This window comes from Macaca mulatta, chromosome 4 (genome assembly GCF_049350105.2).
Source record: "Macaca mulatta isolate MMU2019108-1 chromosome 4, T2T-MMU8v2.0, whole genome shotgun sequence".
In the NCBI taxonomy this organism is placed as follows: Eukaryota; Metazoa; Chordata; class Mammalia; order Primates; family Cercopithecidae; genus Macaca; species Macaca mulatta.
Window position 1 is genome coordinate 181,656,566 of NC_133409.1, and position 27,913 is coordinate 181,684,478.

At 43.1% G+C, this 27,913-nt stretch overlaps 1 long non-coding RNA gene across 1 annotated transcript; it reads left to right on the plus strand.

Moving 5' to 3' along the window:
* The first annotated feature begins 6,499 nt into the window (after positions 1 to 6,499).
* On the plus strand, positions 6,500 to 26,576 carry LOC144340763 (uncharacterized). Its single transcript, XR_013417089.1, has 3 exons — positions 6,500 to 10,571; positions 22,233 to 22,414; positions 24,455 to 26,576. It is a non-coding gene; the product is annotated as an uncharacterized LOC144340763 (long non-coding RNA).
* Positions 26,577 to 27,913: the final 1,337 nt, after the last annotated feature.

The window sequence follows — 27,913 nt, forward strand, 5'->3', positions numbered from 1 at the left end:
GACAGTTCTCTGTTTTTATTTTAAATCAAATTTTATTGTTTGAATAGCAAACCATGAGCACGATTTAAATAGAAAAAAGGCATCTGAAGATAGACATTGAGAAACCTTTTTCCCATTCAGGTCCAAATCCCACCGCCAGATATACCTACTAAGCAAACATAACTTAGATTACTTTTGTGGGAGGGGAGGTGGGAGTATGTGCATCCCTTATGGAACAATATTCATAATTTTGAAAATTCTTATTTTTCATTCTTTCATGACCAGTAAAACCTTGCTTTTGGCACTTAAGGTGGCTTCCTGTTGGTCTCCCCTTTGTACATAGGGCCTCCCCTTTTAGAATTGCCTGGTATTCTATGGGGTGGAGAGGCCTCAGGTGATTTAACACGGCCCCTGTAGATGGATACTTGTGCTGTTGCCAGTCTTGGCCGTAACAAACACCGATTCAACAGAGCGCCTTGGCCATGTGTCATTAAGTACGGAAGTGGGAGCATCCACAGGGTAAATCTCCAAAGTCAGATTGCTGGGTCATGGGGCCAGGCACGGATAGTTCTGATAGACAGAAAATCCCTCTTCATCAGCATCTTACCTCCCTGCCCTCCTACCAGCCACGAGGAGACGGTTTGTTTCCTCACAGCCTTACCAGCCTAATGTGCCGACTAATTTTTGGATTTTACCAGTCTGATAAGTGATAAATGTTATCTCAGTGTAGTTGAATTAGAATTTCCTTTGAGGTCTTTTCATACATTCTATTTCTTTTCCTGTGAACTTTTTCTTCCTTTGTCCACCTTTCTATTGGGTTATTAGACTTTTTCTTCCTGATTTATAGAAGTTCTTTATGTATTAGGAAGATTAACCCTTGTCTGTAATATGAGTTACGAACATTTTTTCCCCAGTTTGTCATTTGTCTTTTGACTTTGTTGATGGTGTATTTTCCAGCTTTCTCTTATGCATAAATAAATAATGGAAAGAATAGTACAATGATCAGCTGTATGTCCACCTCCTAAATTCAACAATTTGAATTGACATCGGGTACCACTTCTGCCTTATCTCTGTGTGTGCGCACGTGTGTGTGCTCATGTGTGGGCGTGTGTGTGTGTGTGTGCATCTGGACAACAAGGACTTCTGTGTGTACCTTCTAAAAATAAAGACATTTTATTATACACTCATCATACCATTATCACATCCAAGAGAATTTACAATAATTCCTTAATGTCATCTCACATGCATACTATCTATGGTGTTTTCCACATAGAAGTTTTTGATTTTTATATGTTTAGATTAGCCAATATCTCTCAATTTTTTCTTTTAATGGTTACTAAAGTTTTGTGTTACAGTTAAAAAGATCTCCCTCTTCAGGGCTGTAAAGGTAGATATCTGCCCTTGAATTTTTCTGCTGCTTTCTGTGCTTCCATTTTCTTATGTTTAGATCTGTGATACATTTGAAGTTACTCTAGCACGTTCTAGGAAGGGTGGGTCCACTTTACTTTCTTCCAGATGGCTGCCTGATGGCACCGGCCTGCTTTATTTAAAAGTCAGTCTTTACTGCCACCAAGCTAAGATGTAGTCTTGATCATATATCGGTTTCACATATTCATTTGACCTGCTTCTTTTCCACAGGTCTGCATTTCAGTTTTACTTATTTAATTAACACCTTTAGAATATGTTTTAATACCTCTGAGGGCTGGTCCTTCTTCATTTTTCTTTCTCTTCAGAATTTTCTTGCTCCTTCCTTTTTTTCTCTGTATTAACTTTAAAACTACATGTCTAGTTCCAGAAAAATCCTCTTTTTAAAAATGGAGATGATGTTTATATTTAAGTGACCTTAGAGATAATTGATGCCTTTTTTTTTTTTTTTTTTTTTTTTTGAGATGGAGTCTCACTCTGTCACCCAGGCTGGAGTGCAGTGTTGCGATCTCGGCTCACTGCAACCTCTGCCTCCTGGGTTCAAGCGATTTTCCTGCCTCAGCCTCCCAAGTAGCTAGGATTACAGGTGCCTATTACACCTGGCTAATTTTGTATTTTTTAGTAGAGACGGGGTTTTGCCATGTTGGCCAGGCTACTCTCAAACTCCTGATCTCAGGTGATCCACCTGACTTGGCCTCCCAGAGTGCTGGGCTTACAGGTGTGAGCCACCGCGCCTGGCCATTGATGCCCTTTAATGCTGAGTCTTCCTAACAAGAGGTGAGTAAGGTCTGTCCTTCCATCCACACAGCTCCACCCTGTGTTCCTCAGGAGCATTCTGAAGTTTCATCCTAAAGGTCTACGCATTTCTTGTTATGTTTTTCCTGTGTACGAACGGCTGGGTGAAACCACCCAAGATACGGGAACTGGGACCTTACGAATCCCCTAGAACTGTGTCCCACCCCAGGAAGGCGGCTGCCGTGGGCCATTCGCAATCGCATCTTTGTCTCCCTTCTCTGTAGATGTTTGCTTTGCTGCCTAAGGGTAACCCCTAAACTGTGCAGGGTAGCGGTCTTTATTGTGCCTGTCTTAGAGTTTTCTGGAAGTGGCGTCATATTGCCTGGGTCTTTTGTTTGTTTGTTTGTTTGTTTGTTTTGAGACGGAGTTTTGCTCTTATTGCCCAGGCTGGAGTGCAGTGGTGCAATCTCAGCTCACGAAAACTCTGCCTCCCGGATTCAAGCGATTCTCCTGCCTCAGCCTCCCAAGTAGCTGAAATTACAGACATGTGCACCACATCTGGCTAATTTGTTTGTATTTAGTAGAGATGGGGTTTCACCACGTTGGGGAGATTGGTCTCAAACTCCTGACCTCAGGTGATCCACCTGCCTAGGCCTCCCGAAGTATTGGGATTACAGGCGTGAGCTGCCACACCTGGCCAACTTGGGGTCTGGATTGATTCTCTTCTAAACCTCAGGCTTGTGAGATGGAGCCTGCCTTGTGTGCATCTCTGTGGTTCACTGTTTTCATTGCTTATAATGCTCCTTTGTTCATTTTCTACTCATTTGTAGCCGCTAAGTGTCTGGGTTGCTTGCAGTTTGGGGACGTTGTGAACAGGCTCTGTGCGGCTCTCACGTTCGACGCTGTTGTGCCTGTGCATGTGTCTATGAAGTGTGTCCCTGGATGTGAAATTATTGGGTCACAGGCAGGGACACTGTCGTGGACATTACCAATGATGGACACTCCCGGGAGTAATGTCACTGAGCTCCGGGTGGCCCACGTCCTCCCCGAGTAGTGACTCCACATGGTGGTGACCCCTCCCTTGCACACCTTGACTAAAGTGTGTCCCAGCTCCCGTTCCCTGTGCCCGGTCTCCCTCTCTGGACGGTCCCGATTCCAGTGTGGGGACCCAAGTGCTGTTATTCTTCCCATCAGCCAAAAGCTTTGTGGTCAAGGACAGTGGCTTCAGGCACGGCTCTCGGTGGGTGGCCACACATGAAGGTGGGAGTTGGTGAGATGGGGCGCTGCTGGGACGGCGGCACAAGAAGAGCACGTGAGGGACAGTGATGTGCCCAGAGCCAGCCTCCCAGCATTGGGCTCTCAGGTCAGTGCACCCCTCACTGTGGCCAGCCCCTCCCCGCCCTGTGGCTGTTGCATGGGTGAACCAGCCCCACAGAGACGGCCCAGGAGGCTTTCTGCTCGCTGTCTCTGCTGGGGTCTTTGGGACTCACTCCATGAGCTCTCCAGGCCTCCCCTCCCCAGGCATCCTGGGTACCTCTAGGCAGGCCACGTCCTCTCTGGGCTCAAGGGTCCTTCATGTGCGCTCCTGGTCTCATAGGACAGTAGCCCTCACCCACCCCAGGCCTGACTCCCTCCTGCAGCCTCTCGGAGTCCCTCCCTCAGCCTTTCTGACAATGCCCAGCTGCTGCTTTAGTATAAGGGCGAGCAGGAGACCCTGGTGTAGAGGATCCCCACCATCCCAGAGCCTGCAAGACAAAGGCTCAGGTGGAAGAAGGAGGGCAAGGGACTGCAGGAAGGCAGGAGGATGCGGGGTTAACCGAGGTAGCTGGAAGTGTTGCTGAAACTCACACTCGCATGCCCCAGCTTGCCCCGCAGCCGGCTGCACTGCTTTCCCTCCTCAGCCCACTCACGGCTCGGGTCGGCTGACGTCCCTTCCTGTGCCCTTCCATGGTGGGAGACCACCGCGGGATGGGCCTGTGCTCCTGACCAAGCCTGAATTATGAGAGAATTCTTGTGCTTCTAAAGGCTTCTAAGGCAGAAAAGTAGACACAGGTTCTGAAAATTCTGATCTCAGAGTTCTGACTTTCCCAGACATGAAGCTCCCTTTAAGGCCCTCAGTTCCACTAGCAAAGCATGGGGTGCTTCCCGGCCACCCTGCAAGCTGGGCTCCCAGGTAAGTCATCCACGACGTCGGTGCCCACCTCTCCTCTAGGTGTGCTGGCTCATGGAGTTTTCTCTGTGCTGATTTTATCACTTCATATAAACTTGGACCTTGGTTGTTTTTAGCCAATGCAGTATTATTATTATTATTTTTTAAATAGACTCATGACAGCGTTTCCCAGCTGGGTCAGAAGTAACGCATCCCTAAGCTGCTCCAAGTAACAATCCTGTTAGTGGACTGGAAAGCCGCTTGTTCTCAGACCATTGATTTCAAAGCTAGAAAACAGCAGGTAACTCTCTCACATCTTTTTTTTTTTTTTAATTTAGAGCAAGCGGTTGTGTGTTTCAGGGAAGGATAGGCTTGGGATGGTTGCGGGAAGGGGAGGATAGACGGCTCGTTCCAGCAGAGAGCAGACCTTGGTCTCTGTCCCTGATGCTGCGGTGGCTCCAGGCTGAGCGAGGAGCTCACACAGGGGAGAACAGTGGCCCGGGACCGTCCCCAGCCACCTGGTCCACTGGTGCCTCCATCTGCACAGGTGCTTCCGTCTCGGAGGTGAATTTTCAGAGCTACTCGCACCTTCAGGGAAACCAGTTCATCATCTCATTGTCCTCCGGGACTGGGGAAGCTGGTGTGACAGAAAGGTCCTCGCAAGGAGGAGTGGGAGGAAGGGCCGCACAGGAAAGAGGGGGAAAGGGCTGGATGTGAGGAGGGGTGAAATGAGCGGTGAACACACCTGACACTAACCTGGGCTCATTCCCCTGTCCCTGGGGGCTGCTGCTTTTGGAGCTTGTCACCCCCTGTGGGACAATGTCCCTGACAGTTGACCTTGCTATTCCTAGCACAGGCAAGCCAGCAACCATGGGCCCTGGAAGCTGCAAGTTTATAAATATATCGTGGGCTCCTTGGCCATGAGCCTGGGTGTGGTCTGCAGCTGCCCAGGTCTCCATCCTGGGCAGAATGGAAACCTTCTTCATCGGGGAGGCCCTGGGATTATTTTTAGGTCGTCCTTGCCCCGGTTGACTTACAGCCACAGCACTTACTCCGTGTTTAATGCTGTTGACCCTCTCTCCACTGCTCAGCCCTCGCAGCCTGCAACTCAGCTTTGTGGTTCCTTTCTGGAAGGTTTCCAGTGTCTCAATGTTCCTCTGAACTTGGGGTGCTCCAAACTGTCTGCGGTCTTCTTTCGGGGCTGAACTAAGGTTGGGATCTGCAGAATAAAGAACGTCTTGTTCTCACCCCAGCCTGCAGTGTTTGCCTCTTTGTATGCAGCCAGTGTATCATGTCTTTTTTAAAAAAGTTCCTTTTTGTGACTACATTACATTATGTATTTGTAATGACTCTGCTGTTCACTGATACACCCAGACCATTCCTGGAACCTCGCTTTCCCCCGGCATCTTCCCACTGTTTCTCTATATCCGCCACGGGAACAGATGTGAACTAATAAAAATGTGCCTCTGCTTTTGGAGAGTTTTGATGTGGTGATAAGTGTGTTCTTCCCAGGTAGAGAAAGGTCCCATCCGTGGTCTCTTTTCAGCCTGGGGAATGGTGTGCATCTCAGCCCAGACCTCTTTGCCTACTGGGGTGCTAAACTCAGGCTGCAGAATCTCTCTAGAAATCAGAAAGGATGAACTCTGATTTCAGAATCCAGAGGGATCCCTTTTCCCTCCCCTTAGGGGAGACAGGACCATCTGCTATTCCCATCATCAATTCCTCTTCAGTCTTTCTTGCTCATTTCTTACAAGATATTACCTGATTTTTTTTCCTGCCTCTTGTAAATTATAAGGTAAGATCATGGAGTCTCGGGCCAGAAGCCTATTTTAGACTAATTTTAGAGCCAGTTCATCTGAGCATCAGAGGGGACAGATGTGACCTGACCACAGTCGTGGTTAGCTGCTGGTGCACTGGACCAGAACCCATGCAGGATGTTTTCCGGACCATTTGTTCAAACAGCTAATAAATGATCAATAAATCTGGATGTAAGCGAGAACTCACTGGGCGTTTCCCCACAATGCCTCATCGTCAATTTATGAGGAGGGAATTTGTACGATTTTTCCTGTGCATGGCCACTAGGCTTAAATTCATCATACCTAGCCTAGCCTTTGTGGAAAGGACTATGGTCAAAATCTGACTAATTCATCAATGAATTTATGGTCTGTTCAAAGCCCACGTAAGAAATGGAAAGAACCATGGCCAGTCTGCGACAACGGGAGGATTTATTTGGTATGAGATGGTTACCATAGAGGGACTCTTTATAATTTGTTGGCTACAAGGTTCTTGCAGCCGTGGAATTTTGGACATGTGGCATTATTGTTTTTGGAGAGCTGGTGGAGTAGCCCACTCAATGATCAGTTGTGCTTGGATAAGCAATAAATTCCAGCAAAGAAATGCAGAAAGCAGAGCGGCAGGCCTTCCTCCCAAGAGCGCCGGGTGCCGCGCAGTCCCTCTCACCCCTCCCTGCCTCTCACTGGCTTTTCCTTGCAGTTTCATTTTTGAGGCGTTCCAAAGCAGGATTTTCTACACAAAATAATAAAATGTAAACGTAAAAACAAACCCCGCCACTGGCATTTGAAGGCAGGTTGTTCTGTATCCAAGTGCCAGCTTCCCTTCCAAGAGTGGAACATCAGGGAGGGACGCGGGGCTCCGGATGACGGTGGTGCGCCGTGTTTACGCTCGCCTGTGCCCTCAGGACTCACTGTTCCTTCTTTCCAGGGACAGCTTGACACAGATGGCATCCAAGGTTCTCTTCATCCTTCTTGCTACAGTTGTTTCTTACCCTTTGATGATCACAATGTGAAAATGTAACACTGAGCTTCGAGGCCGCTGTTATTTCCAAATGCTCTGACAGCTACATGCAGTTTCGTGCCCACGTATTCCGCTCCCTTTCAGTGCCCATTTTCAGATATTCATCCTCATTTGGGACTTCTGACCTGTCCTGGATGCTCTCCAGCCTGGGCCAGGTAGGAGTGTGGCAGGCATGGCAGGGGCAGGCAGGGCTGGCACAGCTGCCCCAATGGTTGGGGATGACCAGCCCGGGCTCGGCTTTGTTTCCACATCACAAATGTCTTCTGAAGTTGGCCTGCGGCTGGCGGGGCTCCTGCAGCCTGAAATGGACCAGGGGATGCTAATATCTCACCTCTCCCAATTCAGGTCCCCGGCTGCAGGCAGGGGGAGATCTTGGCAGCCAGTGTCCTGGGAGGAGGATGAGTGTCCCTCAACCCGCTAGGGGATGTTTGCTAGCAGAAGCTGGAGGAAGGAATGGCCGAGTGAGGGGGCATTCAGGTCAAAGCAGTGGTGGGAGGTGGTACATCTGAGGTGGGGTGTGGAGGCTGTCTGGGCTGGGGGCCCCCTGGCTGGTCCCTTTTCCGTTTGCTCTCTGTGTATTTGTTACACAGAACTAAGAATCATTTGACAGCATTTTCTGATAGGGCCCTGAAGTCTATTGAAAATGGTGCATCTCAGTTGCTTGGCTCCAAGGGTGTTGAGTATGTTCCGTTCACTCCAGAACAGGGTTCTGAAGCTCAGACAGTCCCGGCAGCCTGGCGTGGCGGCTGTGCTGAGTGGGAGTGGGACAGCCGACCTAGGGGCAGATGCTCTCAGACCCACAGATGATGCCACACGGGACAGCGGGCCTCACGAAGCCTCATTTTCCAATCCACAGAGAGGAGCAGGGAACCGAGACTTGTGTAGGTGTGACCTCTCCGCAAGGGTGGGAACTAACACACCTCTTCCAAAAGAACCCACAATAATGCCCTGAAGGAACAACACGACCATTTTGGGTCTGTTTGCTTTCCCGTGGTCACTAGTATTTTCTAGACTCCCTCCCTGATGTCAAGAAGAGACCCTAGCTGGTCTTTCCCAAAGAGCTTTGTCTTAAATTACTGGGAGTTAACGTAGCCATTAAGTTAGGTTCTCCACTGAGCAGTGGTGGCGTCTGGGCCTTAGCTGTGTTTTTTTCCAATTCCTCCTCTTTCATTTATTGCCAGGACTAGTTGCTCTGCATGTTATTTCATCAACTGACCTCTAAGAAATATGTACTGAAAGAGCATGGCAGAATTTGAGAGCCGAACTCCAACAAGTTGGGGTGTGGGTGCAAGTGACAAAGTCCTGTGGGCACCATTAGGTCGATTGCAAATGTAAGTGAATTCCCGGCCTCGGGGATGTTTAGGGGATCTCTGTAGAGGTCTCCGTCCTATGCAAACATTCTGCCCCCAGGCTGTGCCTCGGGTGCTTCTGGGCTTGTGAACTGACCTCAAAGACAGTGTTTCAGACCCCTTTCGAGGCTGGGTTTTCTAAACCCCCGGCCGTGACCCTGCAGCACAATGGGTCACAACTAAAAATTAAAAATGAAGTTTTAATTTCCTTTCCCACTGGGGCCAGAAGTTCAGAGAAAACACGGCCGGCAGCCGGTTTACTGGCAGCCTCCTTTTCCCAGGCCTTGCCGCCAGGAGTGTCTGTCACAAAGCCTGTTGAAATGTGCACTTTAATCATCAAAACTGCATTTTCGGATTGTGGGGAGCCACAGTGCTGCTTTCCCATCAGAACAAGGCCAGCCTTTCATTCCCCACTGAGTGCTGTCTTTCCTGCTTTGGCTGAGGTCTGGGTGTGAAGAAACATTTCAAAATAGGGCTTCCGGGTCTGCCGGTTTTGGAGAGGGAACTTCTGGTGTTACTGGAATCCTTTTCTTTGTGAACAGGAGCAAATGCAGTCTGAAACCCTGAGACCACAGCCTCTGTGGCCCGTGGGGGAGTCAGTGTCACGCCTGGGCTGCGGCCGGAGTGGGGCTGGCCTCCGGCGTGGGGAGGCTGTGGGGCAGTGGGGGTTTTGGCTCTCTTCCTGGTAGAGCAGGATAATTGCCCAATTCGCCCTGCTTCCCAGGTGGACATGATCTCCTATGAGAACGCCACTCAGGACGCTCCTTCCCCTGTTTCACTTTGCTGCTTACAGCTTGAAGCTGTGGTGGAACTGTCAGCTGCTTACGCAAACCTCAGCTGCTTTTTCTAAAAACCAGACTTGTGCTTTTAAACTGCTCCCAGGGGATCACTGGCCACTGCCTGCATTAGCTGTGAGGTGGCAGGGCTCCGTGGGCTGACAAAGAGCCTGGGAACTTGGAGCTTGTGAGTTTTATGGTCCCAGCTCACTCCAGCACCGAAGCCCTCTGAGGCTGTTCAGGGCCAGGGTTCCCAGGCCTACCCACACCTACAGAGGAGGCCCCGCCAGGGCAGGCGCTGGGGGAAGGCTCCAGGCTCCTGTGTGGGTGGGTGGTCATGGCCCTGACACCACAGGGCAAGCCCAGGGCCTTAACAGAACTCTGCCCTTGTTGGGGGGTGGAGGGGGGTTGTGTGGAGATAAAGTCTGTGCAGGGGATTAGGAGGAAGGAGCTCAGGTTTATTGAGTTGCTAGCTGGGACGGTAATTAACACTTCAAGGTGCGGGAAGGAGAGACCTGGTGAGCAAACACAAGGTAGCCCTCCCTGCGTTCTCCAGACCCTTAGAAGACACTCAGAACACGGCTGGGAAGGCTCTGCTGTATTTTTTTTCACAGACGAGAAAGCTGAGACTCCTGGAGGGTTAGCGTGGAGCTCAGGGACACAGAACTGACAAAGGTTGGGTCAGGCACCTTGCCTTTTCTGCTGTGGGAACTGCCCTTCTGGGGCCATCGAAGAAATTTTCAGAGCCAGAAAATCTGATCATGATCTGATAAAGGAACTCCTCATTCATAATTTAAACTGTTCTGGAAACTCAGAGCTGTGGCCATCAGGTCATTATATGGGGAAAGGATACAGCCGGGTCTTTTGCCAAAGCTGCTGGTCCAGATGGGGCCCATTGTGGGTGCAAGGCCTGGAGCTCATTCAGCTGAGAGTGGATGCCTTGGGGGCAGTCGTGCACGCTGGGAAACCTGGGGTGGGAGAGAAATCGCTGAGTGAGGATTATTCAAAGTCGCCTGTTCCTGTTCCAGGCCGTAAAGTCTGGCCCAGGATTGCAGATGGGCAAGAACTGGGCCTCGTTGGTGCAATCTTGCTTTAAGTTGTTTGCCGTTGAAGTAGGAAACAGCAGTGCAAAGAGATGGCGTGTGGATGGCAGCTGTGGCTCCTCTTGTCCCTGTGAGTTTCTCAGCTCCGTGCCCAAGCTCCCTGCTCTTGGCAGGCCGCGCGGCGTGGGTCGACTGCCAGTGTGGAGGAATGCTGAACTGTGTGCTCACTGCCTTTTATATTTCCAGCCACATCAGCCCCAGAAACAGCAGAGACAACCATAGAAGGCAACGCTTCTCCTCGGTGAGCCATGTCCCCCAAGCCTGGCGCGAGGGGCGCTGAGGTTTATGCGGAGCGATTGCTGGGCTGCCTCCCTTTCTCTGGGCCCAGGAGTTTCCCTCTGATGCCTGCTGGGGGCTTATCCGTGAGCAGGCCTGGCCATGCCCACACACGATAAGGAGACCCAACTTTTCACCCAGAGGTTGCAGCCTGGCAGCTCACAGGTTGGATTCATTCTGCAAATGTGTTTTATTGGGTCCACATAGTGTTTCCAAACATTCTGAATCATTATTTTTAAAATCAGGAATATTTAAATTAAAGTCTGGATTTCTAGCTCTGTTCCAAAAGTCAGAGGATCTGGCAATACTGTACCTGAATTCCACGTGACAATCGGTGATAGGAAGTCCCTGTGAACCCAGGGAAAGCTATGAACACATCTGCAGATGATCCTCAATCAGAAAGCAGACCAAGAGAAAGGGCAGCCCACGGATGCCTGCTCCTGCTCTGCTCGCCTGTGCCTCTGTGCAGCTGGGTCTGCCACAGCCTATTTGAATCTAATCCCCGTTAAACATTTGCATTTTTATGAATACCCCTTGCTTTGATTCTTTGCTCACCAAACAACTTCCTTATTGTAATTTGACCTCAATTACCTGAATAAGAGAAGGCACCAGATCTCTGGACTGTAGTGAATGCAACCAAGTAAACTCTACCTTATGCAACACTTCAGCCCCCTACCTCATTGTATCCCTTCCTTTTTTAGCATCTACAACTGTAGGAACTGGCATCTGTACAGAATTGAGGGGCCTGGCCAGAGGCTGTAACTGCTGTAACTGAAAAAACTGCTCTAACTCCTGCGAGCTCACTGGCTAGGATTCCCCAGCGTCGATGGCAAGTGGTTCTGGATCTCTCCAGCATCTCACAATGCTCTTTTAATTTCCACCTGCTGATCAGGAGGTCTAAGAGAAGGAAGCAAATCTGAGAACAGAACTATCACTGGAACACATTCTGAATGTTACCCTCAGTTCCAGTTATCTTTTGCAGTGTAATAAACCACCCCAAACTGCAGGGCCTAAAACAACCATTCTCTTTGTCTGACAGGTTATGTGGGTCAGATTTTGGCTGGGACACGGCAAGGACAGCTCGTATCTGTTGCACAACGTCTGATCCTTAGCTGAACAGCTGGGGATGATTTAAATGTCTGGGGCTAGCATGTGGGCTGAGATGACTTGATGGCTTGGCTTAGCTGGGCTTCTCCATGTGGCTTGGGCTTCCTTATAGCATGGCGGGCTCAGGATAGTCAGACATCTCACCAGATAGCTGCGGATTCCTACAGCAAGTCTTCACCAGACAAGGCAGAATCTGCATGATATTTTATGATCTGCTTTGAAATTGCTCATTTTATTATTTTTAAAAGGAAAAAACATATTCCAATACAGATTGGTATTAAATGAAAGTAATTTTATCTCCTCCTCCATCCTTCTGTACACAATTTCTTGAATATTCTCCCCTAAGCATGATTATGCTTAAATAAGCACATATGATGAACTCACTTCTGGAATGGTGGGGTGAGGCGCTCCGTGGACATGTTCCCTAGCAGAACAACCATAGCTAATTAAAATTATGTTGTAAAAGTTCAACCATTTAAAACTTCTGGATGTTGTCTTAAGAGCATTACATGAATTAACAAATAATTTTTTTTGTTTGTTTTTGTTTTTTTTGAGATGGAGTCTCGCTCTGTCGCCAGGCTGGAGTGCAGTGGCGCGATCTCGGCTCACTGCAAGCTCCGCCTCCTGGGTTCAAGCCATTCTCCTGCCTCAGCCTCCTGAGTAGCTGGGACTACAGGCGCCCGCCACCATGCCCGGCTAATTTTTTGTATTTTTTAATAGAGATGGGGTTTCACCGTGGTCTCGATCTCCTGACCTTGTGATCCGCCCACCTCGGCCTCCCAAAGTGCTGGGATTCCAGGCGTGAGCCACCGCGCCCGGCCAAATCATTTTTTCAAGAAACTCTACTAAATCTCTGTAAGAAGAGCGAGGGTCTGTGGAACTTAAGCCACAACCTGCTCTCCCCACCAGCTCATCATGATAGCAGGTGTGTGTGCCCAAGACATGGGGCTTCCTCTCCCACCAGCTCTCAGTCAGGGGCTACAGTACCTATCCAGGAGGGGCAGGCCACCAGCATTTCACATCTTTCCAAGTTCTGTGTTGAATAGGTTAAATTCTATATGAGTGTGGCTGAGGTCAGGGGCTCCCTTCCTCCATACAGCTCTTATTCATAGAGTGGAAGCTCTACCCCAGATGTGGCAGGCTAAGAATACTGTGGCCCCAGTTGCTTTTGCCCAGCTCACTCACTGGGTAGAAGTTTCATGCTGGGGGAGGCAAGGCAAACAGATCAGAGAAGCTACTTTCCCTGCCCAGTATGCTGCTCATAAAGATGGGGTGTTGCTCAGAGAGAAATAAGCAGTGGGGAGAGATTTTTGCCTGACAGGAAGGGGGCCTTAAGAACAGAGAACTCTGAAGCTCTCCGTAAATGAACTGACTTTATTTAGAACAGAATGTGGGGGAAGTTCATGCTTAAGGGAGCTCTCAAAAACAATAGACATTCTGGTGGTAAGCAGTGAAGAAGAGGCTGGAAGCTGTATGAGAGCAACAAGTGAAACTGTGGGTCAGCTATAGCTTATAAAAAAAGAACCACGGAAAGAGACATCTAAGAAGGGCCTTCTTGAGGCTCAAAAACAAAAACAAAAGCAAAATCTCAAAGCTAGCTCAAAAACTATCCTTGCAAAGGGGCTTGAACTTGATTGACTGAGACCGTGGAGCAATTTATGCACCAGGGCACTATCACAAACAACAGAGCAACCAACAGGCAATTAGTAGAATCTAACAGTTGAGTAAGGTATCAAGAGACATAGACAGCTTACAGAGAGATCAAGTAAACAAACAGTGAAAGAGAACCCTGCTAAAACCACTGTCATCCCATGGTGACTATGCACATGCTCAAGGCTGTGCTTTCCAAGGAGCAACATCAGTGCCTTTACATTGCAGGAAAAGTAGACTTCACTCAAATGGACCAGCCAAATTACTAAACAGATAAACAACAAAGAACAACAATCTTCAGACACAGGGGCTTCAGGGAAAATCAGTATTCTGAGTGGCTATAGTATATTATCTAAAATGTCCAATTTTCAACAAAAAAATATGAGGCACACAAATAAACATGACAGGGAGACTCATACAGGGGAGGTAAAAGCAGATAACACAAACTGTCAGAGGGCCCAAACACAAGACTTAACAAAGATAACCATCACAAATATATCCAAAAAATAAAGGAAATCATGCTTAAGGAAGTAAGAAATGATGATGCTGTCTCATTGAATAGAGAATATCAATAAAGAGATAGAACTGATTAGAAAGATTCAAATGGAAATTCTGGAGTTGAAAAGTATAATAACCAAAGTAGAAAATTCACAAGAGGAGTTCAACAGTAGGTTTGAACTGCCAGAAAAAAAGAATCAGCAAACATGAAGATGTATTCATAAAGATTCTGAAATAAAAAACAGAGACAACAAAATGAAGAAAAATGAACAAAACCTCAAAGAAATGTGGGGCACCATAATGTGTACAGATATACATGATGATTATACAAGAAGAAGAGGGAAAGGAAAGAGCAGAAAAAAATATTTGAAGAAATAATGGCTGAAATGTATCAAATTTGATAAAAAATTAATATATCCAAGAACCCCAACAAACTCCAAGTAGGATTAATACAAACATATCCATGCCCAGATGCATCATATTAAAAATGTTAAACCTCCAAAACATTAACAGTTGACTTCTCATCAGAAACAGTGGCATCCAGAAGGCAATGGGATTCCATATTTAAAGTGCTAAAAGAAAAAATTCAACCAAGAATCTTATATCCAGAAAAAAAATCTTTCAAAAAAGAGGGTATAATAAAAATATTACCAGATAAAAACTAAGAGAGTTTATTGCTGGAAGACCCACCTCACAAAAATACTCAAGGGAAAATTTTCAGGTTGACAAGTGACCCTAGATGGAGTTTTGAGTTTACATTAAAAAAGGGCATCAGTAAATATAAGTATGTAATTATAAAAGACATGGATATTTCTATAAAAGACATGGATGTAATTATAAAATAAATGAATATTCTTTCTTCTCTTAACCTATTTCAAAAGCAGTGGTATAAAATAATATATATTTAATTGTATTGTTGAGCCAAAACATATAGAAATGTAATATATTTGACAAGAACAGTACCAATGACATGAATGTGAACAAAGCTGTATTTGTGTAAGACAATGACACAACATGGCAACTGGAATGTACAAGAACAAATGAAGAGAGCTATAAATGGTAAATAATAAGGTTAATATAACAAACTTCATAATTATAAACTTGTTATCCTTCTCTTCTTTAAAAGACATAAAATTATGTAATGCAATAAGTATAACTGTACCATTGGGTTTGTTATATATATGTATATGTGCAATTATTGTTATATGTATATAAAATAACATAAATAACATAAAAAGGATAAAAAGGTATACAGCTATGTAGAAGCAACACTTCTATATCTTATTGAAATTAAGTTAATATAAATCTGAAGTAGATTCTAAGTTGAGGTGTATATGATAAATCATATAAAAGCCACTAAGAAAATAACTCAAAAATACAGTGAAAAATTATTAAAGCAATTAAAATATTACACAAGAAAATATTTACTTAATGCAAAAGAAGCAGTAAAGGAGAAATAGATGAACAAAAAAGACATGAGATATGTAGAAAACAAAAAGCAAAATGACAGACATAAGTCCAACTTTAAAAAATAACATTAAATGTGAATCGATTAAACAATCCAACTAAAAGGCTGATATTTTCAGACTGAATAAAAAAAATAAGATCTAACTATATGCTGTGTGTAGGAGACACACTTTAGAACCAACAATACAAATAGGTAAAAAGTAAAAAGATGGAAAAACATTTATCATGCGAACATAACCATAAGAATGAAGTGGCAGCTCTGCTAATATTAGAAACACTGTAAAACAAAAAAAAATTACTACAGGCAAAGACAAACATTTAAATTGATAAAATTTATCAGAAAAATGTAATAATTATAAACACATATGTACCTAAAAATAGAGCCTCCTAAAAACATGAAGCAAAAACAGAAGTGAAAGGAAAAACAGGCAATTCAACAATAACAGTTGGAGACTTCAATATCCCACTTTCAATAATGGCTAGAACAACAAAACAGAAGGAGGTAGAAGAAGCAAGGAAGTAGAAGACTTGAGCAACCCCATAGATCAACTAGGTCTATGAAATACACATTTCACCGAACAGCAGGATACACATTCTTCTCGAATGCACATGGAACATTTGCCATAAGAGACCAATATGCCAGTTCATAAAACAAGCCTCAACAAATTTTTTTAAAAATTAAAATCCTATAAAGTATGTTCTCTGACTACAATAGAATGAAACTAGAACTCAATAACAGAAAATTTGGGGAATTTACAAATATGTGGAAATTTAAAAACACATCCCTATATAACCAATACGTCAATAAAGAAATCACAAGAGAAATTACAAAACACTTACAGGTGAGTGAAAATGAAGACATAGGATGTTGAAACTTATGGGAAGCAGCTAAAGCAGTGTCTAGAGGGTATTTAATAGCTGTTAATACCTCTGTTAAAAAAGAAGAAAGATTTTACATCACTAGCCTGATTTTCCATCTTAAAACACTGAAAAAAGGAGAGCAAATTCAATCTAAAACAAGCAAAAGGAAGAAAGTAATAGAGATTAGGGCGGCTATTAATGAAGCAGAAGAAAAACAAAAGAGAAAGTGAACAAAACCAAAAGTTGTTTCTGTGAAAAGATCATCAAAATCAACAATTAGCTAGACTGACCAAGAAAAAGAGAGAAAACTCAAATTACTAAAATCAGGAATAAAAAAGATGACAATTCTATTGACCTTACAGAAATAAGAAGGATTGGAAGGGAATACTATAAACATTTATATGCTAACAAATTCAAAAAACTTGGATGAAATGAACATATTTCTAGGAAACTCAAACTACTAAAACTGAATCAAGAAGAAATAGATAACCTAAATAGACCTGTGAAAATGAAGACGTTGAATTAGCAATTTGAAAACTTCCCACAAAAATGGCCTAGGCCCAAAAAGGCTTCACTTTTTAATTCTCCAAACATTTAAAATAGAGTTAATACAAATTATTTTTTAAAAAAGGAAAAGAATAGAAGGGAGTAGTTACCAAGTTATTCTTTGAGGTCAGTATTACCCAGATACCAAAACCATCAAAAACATCAAAACCACCAAAGACATCATAAAAGAAAGGAAAAAAAAAAAAAGAAAATAGCCTTAAAAGGGCAAATCTGAGTGTTGTTGGCCTTAAAGAGGTGGCAGAGAGAGAGAGAGAGAGAGAGGAGCAGAAAGTTTATTCAAAGTGATAATAACAGAGAACTTTCCAAGCCTAGAGAAAGATATTAATATCCAAGTACAAGAAAGTTCTAGACCACCTAGCAGATTTAACCTGAAGAAGATGACCTCAAGGCATCTAATAATTCAACTCCTAAGGGTAAAGGATAAAGAAAGTTTCCAAAAAGCAGCAAGAGAAAAGAAACAAACAGCGTACAATGGAGCTCCAGTATGTCTGGCAGTAGACTTTTCAGTGGAAACCTTACGGGCCAGGAGAGCGTGGTGTGACGTATTTCAAGTGCCTAAGGAAAAAACTTTTACTCTAGAATAGTATATCCCGTGAAAATATCTTTCAGACATGAAGGGGAAGTAAAGGCTTTCCCAGGCAAACAAAAGCTGAGGAATCTCAATACCAGATCTGTCCTACAAATCATGCCAAAGGGAGTTCTTCAATCTGAAAGAAAATAACATTGATGAGCAATAAGATATCATCTGAAGGCACAGAACTCACTAGTAATAGTGAGCACACAGAAAAACACAGAATCTTATAAAACTGTAATTGTGATGTATAAATTACTCATATTTTAAGTAGAAAGATGATAATATAAATTGATCAGAAAAAATAACTACATCAACTTTTCAAGACATAATACAATAAGATATAAATAAAAACAACAAAAAGTTAAAAAGACTGGGTGTGGTGGCTCACGTCTGTAATCCCAGCACTTTGGGAGGCCAAAGCAGGCAAATCACTTGAGCTCAGGAGTTCAAGACCAGCCTGGGCAACATGGTGAAACGCTGTTTCTACAAAAAATTACAAAAAATTTAGCTGGGTGTGATGATGTGTGCCTGTAGTCTCAGCTACTCGGAGGGCTGAGGTGGGAGAATCACTTGAGCCCAGGAAGTCAAAGCTGCAGTGAGCTGTGACTGTCTGTGCTCTAGCCAGGGCAACAGAGTGAGATACTGTCTCAAAAAAAAAAAAAAAAAAGGTAAAAAGTAGGAAGACAAAGTTGGAGTATAGAGTTTTCATTAGTTTTCTTTTTACTTGTTGGTTTATGCAATCAGTGTTGTCATCAGTTTAAAATAATGGATTATAAGATATTATTTGCAAGCCTCATGGTAACCTCAAATCTAAAAACATACAACTGGTACTTAAAAATAAGGAGCAAGAAAAGAAACAATTCCAGTTACAAAGAAGAACAAACTAGAAGGACTCACACTTTCTTTTCTTTCTTTCTTTTTTTTTTTTTTTGAGATGGAATCTTGCTCTTATTGCCCAGGCTGGAGTGTAATGGCACAACCTTGGCTCACCGCAACCTCCACCTCCTGGGTTCAAGTGATTCTCCTGCCTCAGCCTTCCGAGTAGTTGGGATTACAGGCATGTGCCACCCCTCCAGGCTAATTTTGTATTTTTAGTAGAGATGGAGTTTCTTCGTGTTGGTCAGGCTGGTCTTGAACTCCCGACCTCAGGTGATCTGCCCACCTCAGCTTCTTAAAGTGCTGGGATTACAGGCGTAAGCCACCATGCCCAGCTAATTTTTTGTATTTTTAGTAGATTTTTTTGTATTTTTAGCAGAAATGTTGGCCAGGCTGGTCTCAAACTCCTGACCTCAGGTGATGCACTTGCCTCGGCCTCCCAAAGTGCTGGGATTACAGGTGTGAGCCACCGTTTCAGGCCAGGACTCACACTTTCTGAAATCTAAATAGCTACAAAAGAATGAAATGCTTAGGAATAAACTTACAAAATTAAAAAAAAAACATATATTGAAATTACAAAATATTGTTGAAAAAGACCTGAATAAATGGAATGACATCCTGTGTTTATGGATCAGAAGATTTAATATTTTAAAATGGTAATACCTCCTCCCAAACTGACCTACCAACTCAAAGCAATTTGTATTCTAATCCCAGTTGATTTGGTTGTAGAAATTGACAAACTGGTTCTCAAATTCATATGGAAATTCAAAGGATCCAGGATAACCAAAGCATTCTTGAAAAAGAGGATCAAAATTGAAGGACCCACACTTCCTGAGTTCAAAACTTACTACACAGCTTATGCCTTATGCACCAGGATCCATTCCTTCAAAGCTGGCCTTGCGCAGGTGTTTCTTATCGTTTCCAGTGCTCTTCAGTTCTCTGCTGCAGTTTTATGTTTCTGTCTACGACAATTTTTCTTCAACCCAAGAACTTCCTGTAGCATTTTTTTGTAGTGCCAATGTGCTGATGATCAATCCTCTCAGCTTTTGTTTGTCAGCAAAGTGTCTTTATTTCACTTTTAATTAATGAATTAATTTTTCTTGAGTCAGGGTCTTGCTCATGTCACCCAGGCTGCAGTGCAGTAGTGGGATCACAGCTCGCTGTAGCCTTGAACTCCTGGACTCAAATGATCTTCCACCTCAGCCTCTTGAGTAGTTGGGACTATTTTTGGAGAGATGGTGTATTGCCCAGGCTGGTCTCAAACTCCTGGCCTCAAGCGATCCTCCTGCCTCAGCCTCCCAAAGTGCTGAGATTACAGGGCATGAGCCATCTTGTCCAACCATATTTCACCTTAATTTGCAAATAACATTTTTACTGGGTATAAAATTCAAGGTTGGCAGTTTCCTTCAGCGCTGTAAAGATGTCATTCTATTGTCTTTTTGTTTTCAGTTTCTGTTGAAAAGTCGGCTGTCAGTTTTATTGCTGCTCCTTTGAAGGTAATGTGTCTTTTCTTCCTGTAACTGTCATTTTTCTCAGGTTTTTCTGTAGTTTGATTATAGGATGGTAGATGTGGTTTCTGTGATTTATCTTGCTTTGGATTTTTGAGATTTTAAAATCTGTGCGTTGATGTCTTCTCATAAATTTTGGAATATTCTTGGCCATTATTTCTTCTGCCCCATGTATTGCTTCTTCTCTGATCTTTTGCTCTTCTTCTTCTGGCACTTTGGTTACATATACATTGTGTTTTCAAATTATGTCCTCTACATACCTTCTTTTTCCTCTCTGTGCTTTAGTGTATGTATTTTCTATTTATCTCTAACTGGACTTCTTTTGTTCCCAGCCTTTTATGATACCCACCTGAAATTAAGAAATTATGATTCTTAATTTCAGACAGTTTGTTTTTCAATTTTAGCACGTTGACTTGATTGTTTTGTATAGATTCTAATCCTCTGTTGATTTCCATTCATCTTTCCCTGTACTTTCTGTTGATTTCTGTTCATCTTTTCCTCTACTTTCTTGAATGTAATGTTACCTATTTGAATATCTTTCACTTCTAATTCCAAACCCTGGATTTTTGGTCAGTTTGCCTCTGTTGTTCGTTTCTGTCTTGATGTTTGATCATCTCTTGCTGTCTCTTTGTTGCTGTATGCTCACACGTAAAAGAACTACACTGGCTCCATATGATTTTTTTTTTTCATCGGGAATGATCTTCATTTTCTTCTGTGTATCATCCTATAATTATTTAAATGAAAAGGGGATATGAGCTGGGTTGGGACTAGTTTGTAGTTTTAGTAAAACTTGGTTCAGTTCTGGTTAATTCCTGTTCCTTGGGTGTGGTCCTTTTAGGCTTTGAATTGAGCCTAGCTATTCTTTCTCTCTTCAGCCTTAGAAGTTTTGCCATTCCGAGGTTTTAGCTTAGTTTTTCTTTCCCCCTGCTGCTAGATGTAGCTTCAAAATCTGATAAACATGTTGTAATGAAGACCTGTTGTTTCCTGTTCCAGGCTCCTTCTCTCTAGCAGGACATTATCTTCACAGCACTGCGAGACTGTGGAAGATTTTATTCTATCTTTCTGGCCAAACTCCCCAGTCTTCTACACCACCCCTGCATTCAGCCAATGACAAATGAGGAAAGCCAGCCTTGCATTTGGCCCTCTCTCACTTCCAGTTCTTTGGGCTGGTTTGATGCAACTGCCAAAAGCTCTCATGGCATCTCCTTACCCCAGCCTAGTACCTCTTTTGGGGGCCGGAGTTGGGAAATGCTCCTGGGAAAAAAAATGGCCAGTGATCCTCAGATTACCTTGAAAGGGCTTCTTTCTTATTTGAAATTTAGTTCATCTAATTCTTGTTGCTTTTGCATCTCTCCAGTGCCTTTAAAAACATGATCATTACAATTTAGCTTTTCAAACTGCAACAAACATGCTGCTCTTTCCTGACCTCCTATATTATGCTCAAATTTTTTGGTTTTTAATTACAACTCTCTTGGGTTTTCTGTGTATTGTTTGAACATGAGAAACTACTTGATGAAGAAGACTGTACATTACACAGAGAATTGGAGTTACATTGAGTACATTTCATGTAGGCATGAGTGAGAGGAGTATGGATATCAGGAAGTTAAAGGGGTGGACTATAGTTGACACAGTTGATTGTCTTCTCAGGATTTATCCCTTGCTTCTTTCCTCTTAAGAGGAAAGTTCAGGCATCTACCTTCCCATGTGCTATTCACCTTCATATGACTTATGGGAAAGCTAATTCTCTGCTTAGCTTTATGGAGTGGATCTAATTGGTATAAGTATAATCTCATCTCTATTGCTAATGATTTAGTTAAGGAAAGCACAGGTATTTCCATGATTTGAGATGGATGGAGTTTTGACATTATCTTTGCATGTGGGAGATTCTCACCTGGGAAAGTTGGAAAACAACAAAGTTATGAAGTTTTATAATTTAGTTTCTAAAGCAGCATCAGAAGCTGAATAATGTTTCATTTAAGCAGTTCAGTGATCTCAATGTTGTTCCAACATGTGGCGTCATATGCCCCAAGTAGCCTCTTAAGGCAAAGTGTATCTGTTTATGCCTGATCCAGCTCCTGATCATTCACATGAAAGTGAATAAGGCCTCATTGTAATGCAAGGTATTAGATCCCTTTGCAACTCATAGTGCCATAAATCAGAGCCCTGTGGTTGACTTGGCCCTTCAGTTTCATCTGCAATAACAATTGAAGCTCTGTCTTCAGAACTGAACTGGATACATAGCTAAAGTCAACACAGGGAGTGACCGCTTTTCTCTGGCATTATATCTTCATTTCCCCCATAATTCATTTGAATAGGAATTTCTGTGGTTTAAGCCAAGAAATAGCAGCCCATTCACATTTGTAAATGCTCCTGCATAGCTATAATTATATCTTTAATAACTGGGCCCTAGCGATGTTTTAGTTTCATGCCCATCAGTCTTTCATGCTTAAATGAATGAAAAGTTTCATATTTTCATTTCTTCCTTCAACAAACATTGACTGGTCATTTGCTATTTCAGGCACTGTGTTGGGAGTAAGGAATGTGGAGTCATCTCTTCCCTCAGAGAAACACTGACAAGTGTTAGCTCACAGACTTGTGTGCACAAAGATGGATCCTCACAGTTGTCCACTGGAGCACTGTTTGAAGCAGCAAAAGGAACCAAGTCAACTTTCCCTGAGTACGAAAATGGCTAAATAAATGGTAATTTATTCATAGAAAAGAATATAATACAACTATTAAAATCATGAAAAAAGGTACATGTTACACCATGAGTAAATCTCAAAAACATCAGTTTTAAAAAAAAAGCAAGTAAAAGCAAGTAGCAAAAGTATCCACACAGCCTGATGCCATTTACGTAGACCTTAAAGATCCAATACATGCAATGGTATATCTTGATCAGGAATTTATATGTGTGAAATAAATTACAAAACCATGCTGTAAGATGGGCATTTCCTCTGAAAAGGAAAGCATGAGGGAAGTGGGGAGGTGAGACTTTATCTGGTTGGTAACATTATTATTTTTTTATTAAGAAGAAAGATGAAGCCAAATAGACAAACTATCAAATTTTGCTTAATTTTGGTGGTGGGTACTTAAGCGTCAGTTATATAATTTTTTCTGCATGAAATATTTTAACATGAAAACAGCATTTAAATAAAAAACACAGAGGCATTATCTGAGTATAATAACTCACATTTTAGTGAGGAAGAGAAACAGGCAAACTAAGAGTGTTTACATAAATGCTGATAACACAAAATACAGGGCAGCTGCCGGCAGCTCAGCCTGGGGGCTTGGGAGGACCTCCTGGAAGAGGTAATGGTTGACTGAAATGTTGAAAACCGCATGGAGTTAGGAGGACACGTTGGAGAGGAACATCCTGGGAAGAGAATAGAGCCATTGTTGATATCTCCATAGTGTTAGGGTAATAACACGCATTGTTAAAAATTTATCTTGCTAACCAAGGCCAAGTCTCCCCTGGATTGGAGATAAGATAAGCTCCCCTTCCAGCAGCATCAGAGGCTGCTCAGGGCCTGTGACATACCCTTGGAGAAGAATCCTCCATGTGCAAAGTGGTCTAATGGTTAACTTCTAAAAGAAAATAGCTGAATCTGATGGCACTATGGGCCAACTACCACTTCTAAGAACTTTACCTGTTTTCACCCACTTAAACAGCCCCATGAGGAACGTACTATTATAGTCATCCAATTTACAGATGGGGAAACTGAGGCACAGAGAAGTGAAATAATTTGCTCCCAGATACTCAGCTATAAGGGGCAGAGCCAAGATTTAAACCCAGACAGTCTGGCTTTACAGTCTCATGCAAGGTCCCCAGAAGGTCTCTCTCCTGGGTCCTGAGATATTACATTGCCTGGGCTCTCAATACAGCATTGAGCTTAGCTGTCTTGGTTCCAGGCCCTCACCTTCTGGATTCAACCCAGCTACCAAAACCCTCAGCCCTGACTTTTTATTCAATGCCTGGCTCCCAATTTCCAGCAAGCCCTTTGTGCCTTGACTCCATCTGTCCCAGCTCTTGAGCTGCTCATGCCTGAATCCCATCCCATGCCTGCCCCAAGTCCTCTCCTGCCTTCTGTCTTACAACCTGCCATCCTGCCCACCTGAGGCTCTGCCTACTGACATGCCTCTCCCAGGACAAGACCAGCTTCTAGGACAAGCACTGTACTCAGAAGGCATGCCTTTCAAGTCAGGGGCAGGCTTGTTAGGGTCAAAATGGTCCCAATTCTGGGGATGTCATTTGAAAAAAGACTGTTTTCAGGAAACAATCTTCCCATCTGTGATGATTTAAAAATATAGTTCTCAAATTGTGTGTAGGAAAGGAAAGTAGCAATACAGGTGCAGGAAGAGCATGACTGTGTGGATAAAAAGATGATGTATGCACATGAACATGCAAACTGAGAACTTAGGTTAAGTTACAGCATGATATGGTAGGTACTACGGTTTGAATGTGTTCCCCAAAGTTCATATGTTGGAAACTAAATCTTCAATGCAACAGTGGGACTTTTAAGAGGTGATTGTGTCATGAGGGTTCTGCACTCATGAATGTTGATATCATGTGAGTAATAGCTTTAATAATTGGGTCCTAGTGATGTTTTAATTCTATGCCCATCACTATTTCATGGTTAAATGAATGAAAAGTTTCATATTTTCATTTCTTTCTTCCCTGTCTTTCTCATGCACACACACACTCTCTTTCCCTTCCATCTTCCACACCATGGGACAACACAGCAAGAAGGCCCTTGCCAGATGCCGGCCTCGTGACAGGACTTTCCAGCTTCCAGAATTGCAAGAAATAGATTTCCGCACTTCATATAAAAAATTATGATGTGATTGATGCTTTATATGTGCTTCTCTTGCCACTCCTTGCAACAACTTCAAAAGTCAATCATTACTGTTCCTAGTTTATAAATGAAATCGTTATGGTGTAAATAGCTTGCCCAAGATCACATAGTTTATAGGCAGTGGGTCTTTCACAGAAATTTGTTAGGCTGTAAATTTTGTGCTCTTTCCATTAGACCATGCAAGACTTTGTGTATCTTCCCTACTAAGGAATTTCACAGAAAAAAGACATCCTTATTCATAGTAGTTAGAAATGGCATAACTGAGGCACCTTTTCAAGGGGAAGGGCAAATCATAAAGCTGAACAACCTCAGAAGAGGTTACAGTGAACCTTATCAAGGACCTATATATAATTATCAGCTTACATGAAGTACAGGGGACTTTTAAATGACATCACCAGCATACAATCAGCAAATTCAGATCATAGAAAACACTATGGTACAAATGACCTGACTTCTTCAACAAGTGCATTACAAGGAAAAAGAAAGAGAAAGAGAAACTATAGATTTAAAATGTGCTAAGAAACATATCAATCAACTATAATGCATGGACTTTTGGCCTGATTTGAACAGAACATAAAAAGAAATGATGAAATGATTGATTTAAACACTGACAGGAAATTTTATGATGTTAAAAAATTGCTGTTATTTGTTTTAGGTGTGATAATTATAATATAGCTGTGCTTTTTTTTAAAAGAGTCATTATATTTTAGAAATACCTACTGAAATATTTTGTATGAAATGATGTATCTTGTTTTACTTCAAGGTAATTGAGGGAGGGAAGAATTAGATAAAGCTATATATATAAATAATACATGACAATGTAGTGATAACTGTTGAATTGTGTGAAGGCTATAGGAGGAATTATTGCAATATTCTCTCTACTTTTTATATATTTTTCGGCTGGGCATGGTGGCTCACACCTATAATCCCAGCACTTTGGGGGGCCCAGATGGGTGGATCACCTGAGGTCAGGAGTTTGAAACCAGCCTGGGCAACATGGCAAAACCCCATCTCTACTAAAAATACAAAAATTAGCTGGGTGTGGTGGCATGCACCTGTAATTCCAGCTACTAGGGAGGCAGAGGCAGGAGAACTGCTCGAACCTGGGAGGTGGAGGTTGTGGTGAGCCGAGATCATATCACTGCACTTCAGCCTATGCAACAAAGCAAGACTCTATCTCAAATATATATATTTCAATAAAAAGCTAGAAAAATGGAGAGGTATATCAGGCTGTTCTTGCATTGCTATAAATAAAGAAAAGAGGTTTAATTGGCTCATGGTTCTGCAGGCTGTAGAGGAAGATACAGAGGTATCTACTTCTGAGAAGGCCTCAGGAAGCTTCCAATCATGGTGGAAGGTAAAGAGGGAGTAGATGTCTCACATGGTGGGAGCAGGAGCAAGGGGGTGGGGAGGTGCCATGCACACTTTTAAACTACCAGATCTCAAGAGAACTCACTCACCATCACGAGAATAGCACCAAAGGAATGGTGCTAAACCATTCATGAGATATCCTCTCCCATGATTCAGGCCCCAGCTCCAACAATGAGGATTACATTTCAACATGAGATTTGGGAGGGAACACAGATCCAAACCACCCAAACAGAGGCAATAAAGACTATCTGGTCTAACTGTCTTGCCGCTGCCTGAACCCCCTTTGTGGTATGTTAATTACATAAAAGCGTGAACTCATGCATTCTCCTACTCTTTTAAACTTATTAGTCTTTTCAAAGTTTAGTTTGTTTGTTTGCTTGTTTTAGTAAACTATCATGGTGGAGAAAAGAAAGCTTAATTTCCTTGGGAGCACTGTCTTGGAATGGGAAATCTTTTTGTTGTACGGCATTGTAAAGCTTAAATCTTTCACATGTAAAAATTATGTAGCCCTCGTTTTTCATTTTCAGGGGAAGCACAAAGACTTCATGATCCATTTAGATTTAATTTAACCTGAGATAGTTAAATAAATGCTGAAATGTTTGATTATGAGTTAAGTTGAAATATAGTTGAAATTTATTTTATTTATTTATTTATTTTAATTTTTTTGTTGTTGGTTTTTTTTTTGAGACAGAGTCTTGCTCTGTTGCCCAGGCTGGAGTGCAGTGGTGTGATCTCGGCTCACTGCAAACTCTGCCTCCTGGGTTCCAGTGATTCTCCTGCCTAAGCCTCCTGGGTAGCTGGGATTATAGGCACCCACCATCACGCCTGGCTAATTTTTGTATTTTTGGTAGATACAGGGTTTCCCATGTTGGCCAGGCTGGTCTCGAACTCCTGACCTCAAGTGATCTGCCCACTTCGGCCTCCCGAAGTGCTGGGATTACAGGCATGAGCCACCGCGCCTGGCCTATAGTCTAAATTTATAAGTTAATTGTAAAACTCTGGAAATAACTCACTGTAGAAAGGTCTTCAGTATGAACTAAATTTTAAAAACTCTTTTATCTGAGCACATTGGTGTTATTTGGCTTTGCAACCATCATCCTTATTTCACATTTACTGACTGTCGACTACATACAGGTCTAAGGGAAGAATAATGTGCCTGATTAGTTAATTAAAGGCAGTTATAAAAAGAAAACAATATAACGCTAAGCATAATGGTGCCGGGTTGGACCCCGGGGCTCATTTACCTTGGACCCAGTAACTATCATCTATAAGCCTCAGTGTACTCAGGTGGAAAATGGAGGCAATTTCAGTCCCTACTTCGAGAAAGCTGTGAGAGATTCCATGTACTAATACATTCCTGGCACATAGAATATGTGAGAGATTCCATGTACTAATACACTCCTGGCACATAGAATATGCTCTACATGTACTAGCTCTTGTTCGTTCCTGGGATCCCTGTGTGTATATTAATCCCTGTGTGTATTATAACGATGATATGGGCTGGGTGTGGTGGCTCACGCCTGTAATTCCAGGACTTTGGGAGGCCAAGGCAAGAGGATAGCTTGAGATCAGGAGGTTGAGGCTGCAGAGAGCTATGACTGACGCCACTGCACTCCGGCCTGGGCAATAGAGTGAGACCCTGCCTTAAAAAAAAAAAAAAAGATAACACAGGAACCATGTGGCAGCTATAGAGAATGTGGAAGACATGGCCCAGGCTTCTGGCTACCATCTGAGTTGAAGAGCAAGAGCTCACTCTGCACGGCACTTGCTACGTCTGAGCTCACGTGTGGCAAGGTGAGAAACTGGGTCCTGAGTGGCCTCCAGCACCAATCAGCCACACCGAGCCTGCAAGTCCCTGAAAGGAGATTTTTGTTTAAAATGAAATTCCACATGTTTCAGGGCAGGAAATTGAAATAGCGTCTCTGAAAATGATGAAAAGAAGGGATTTTAAACATGCACATATGTACGTATTTTG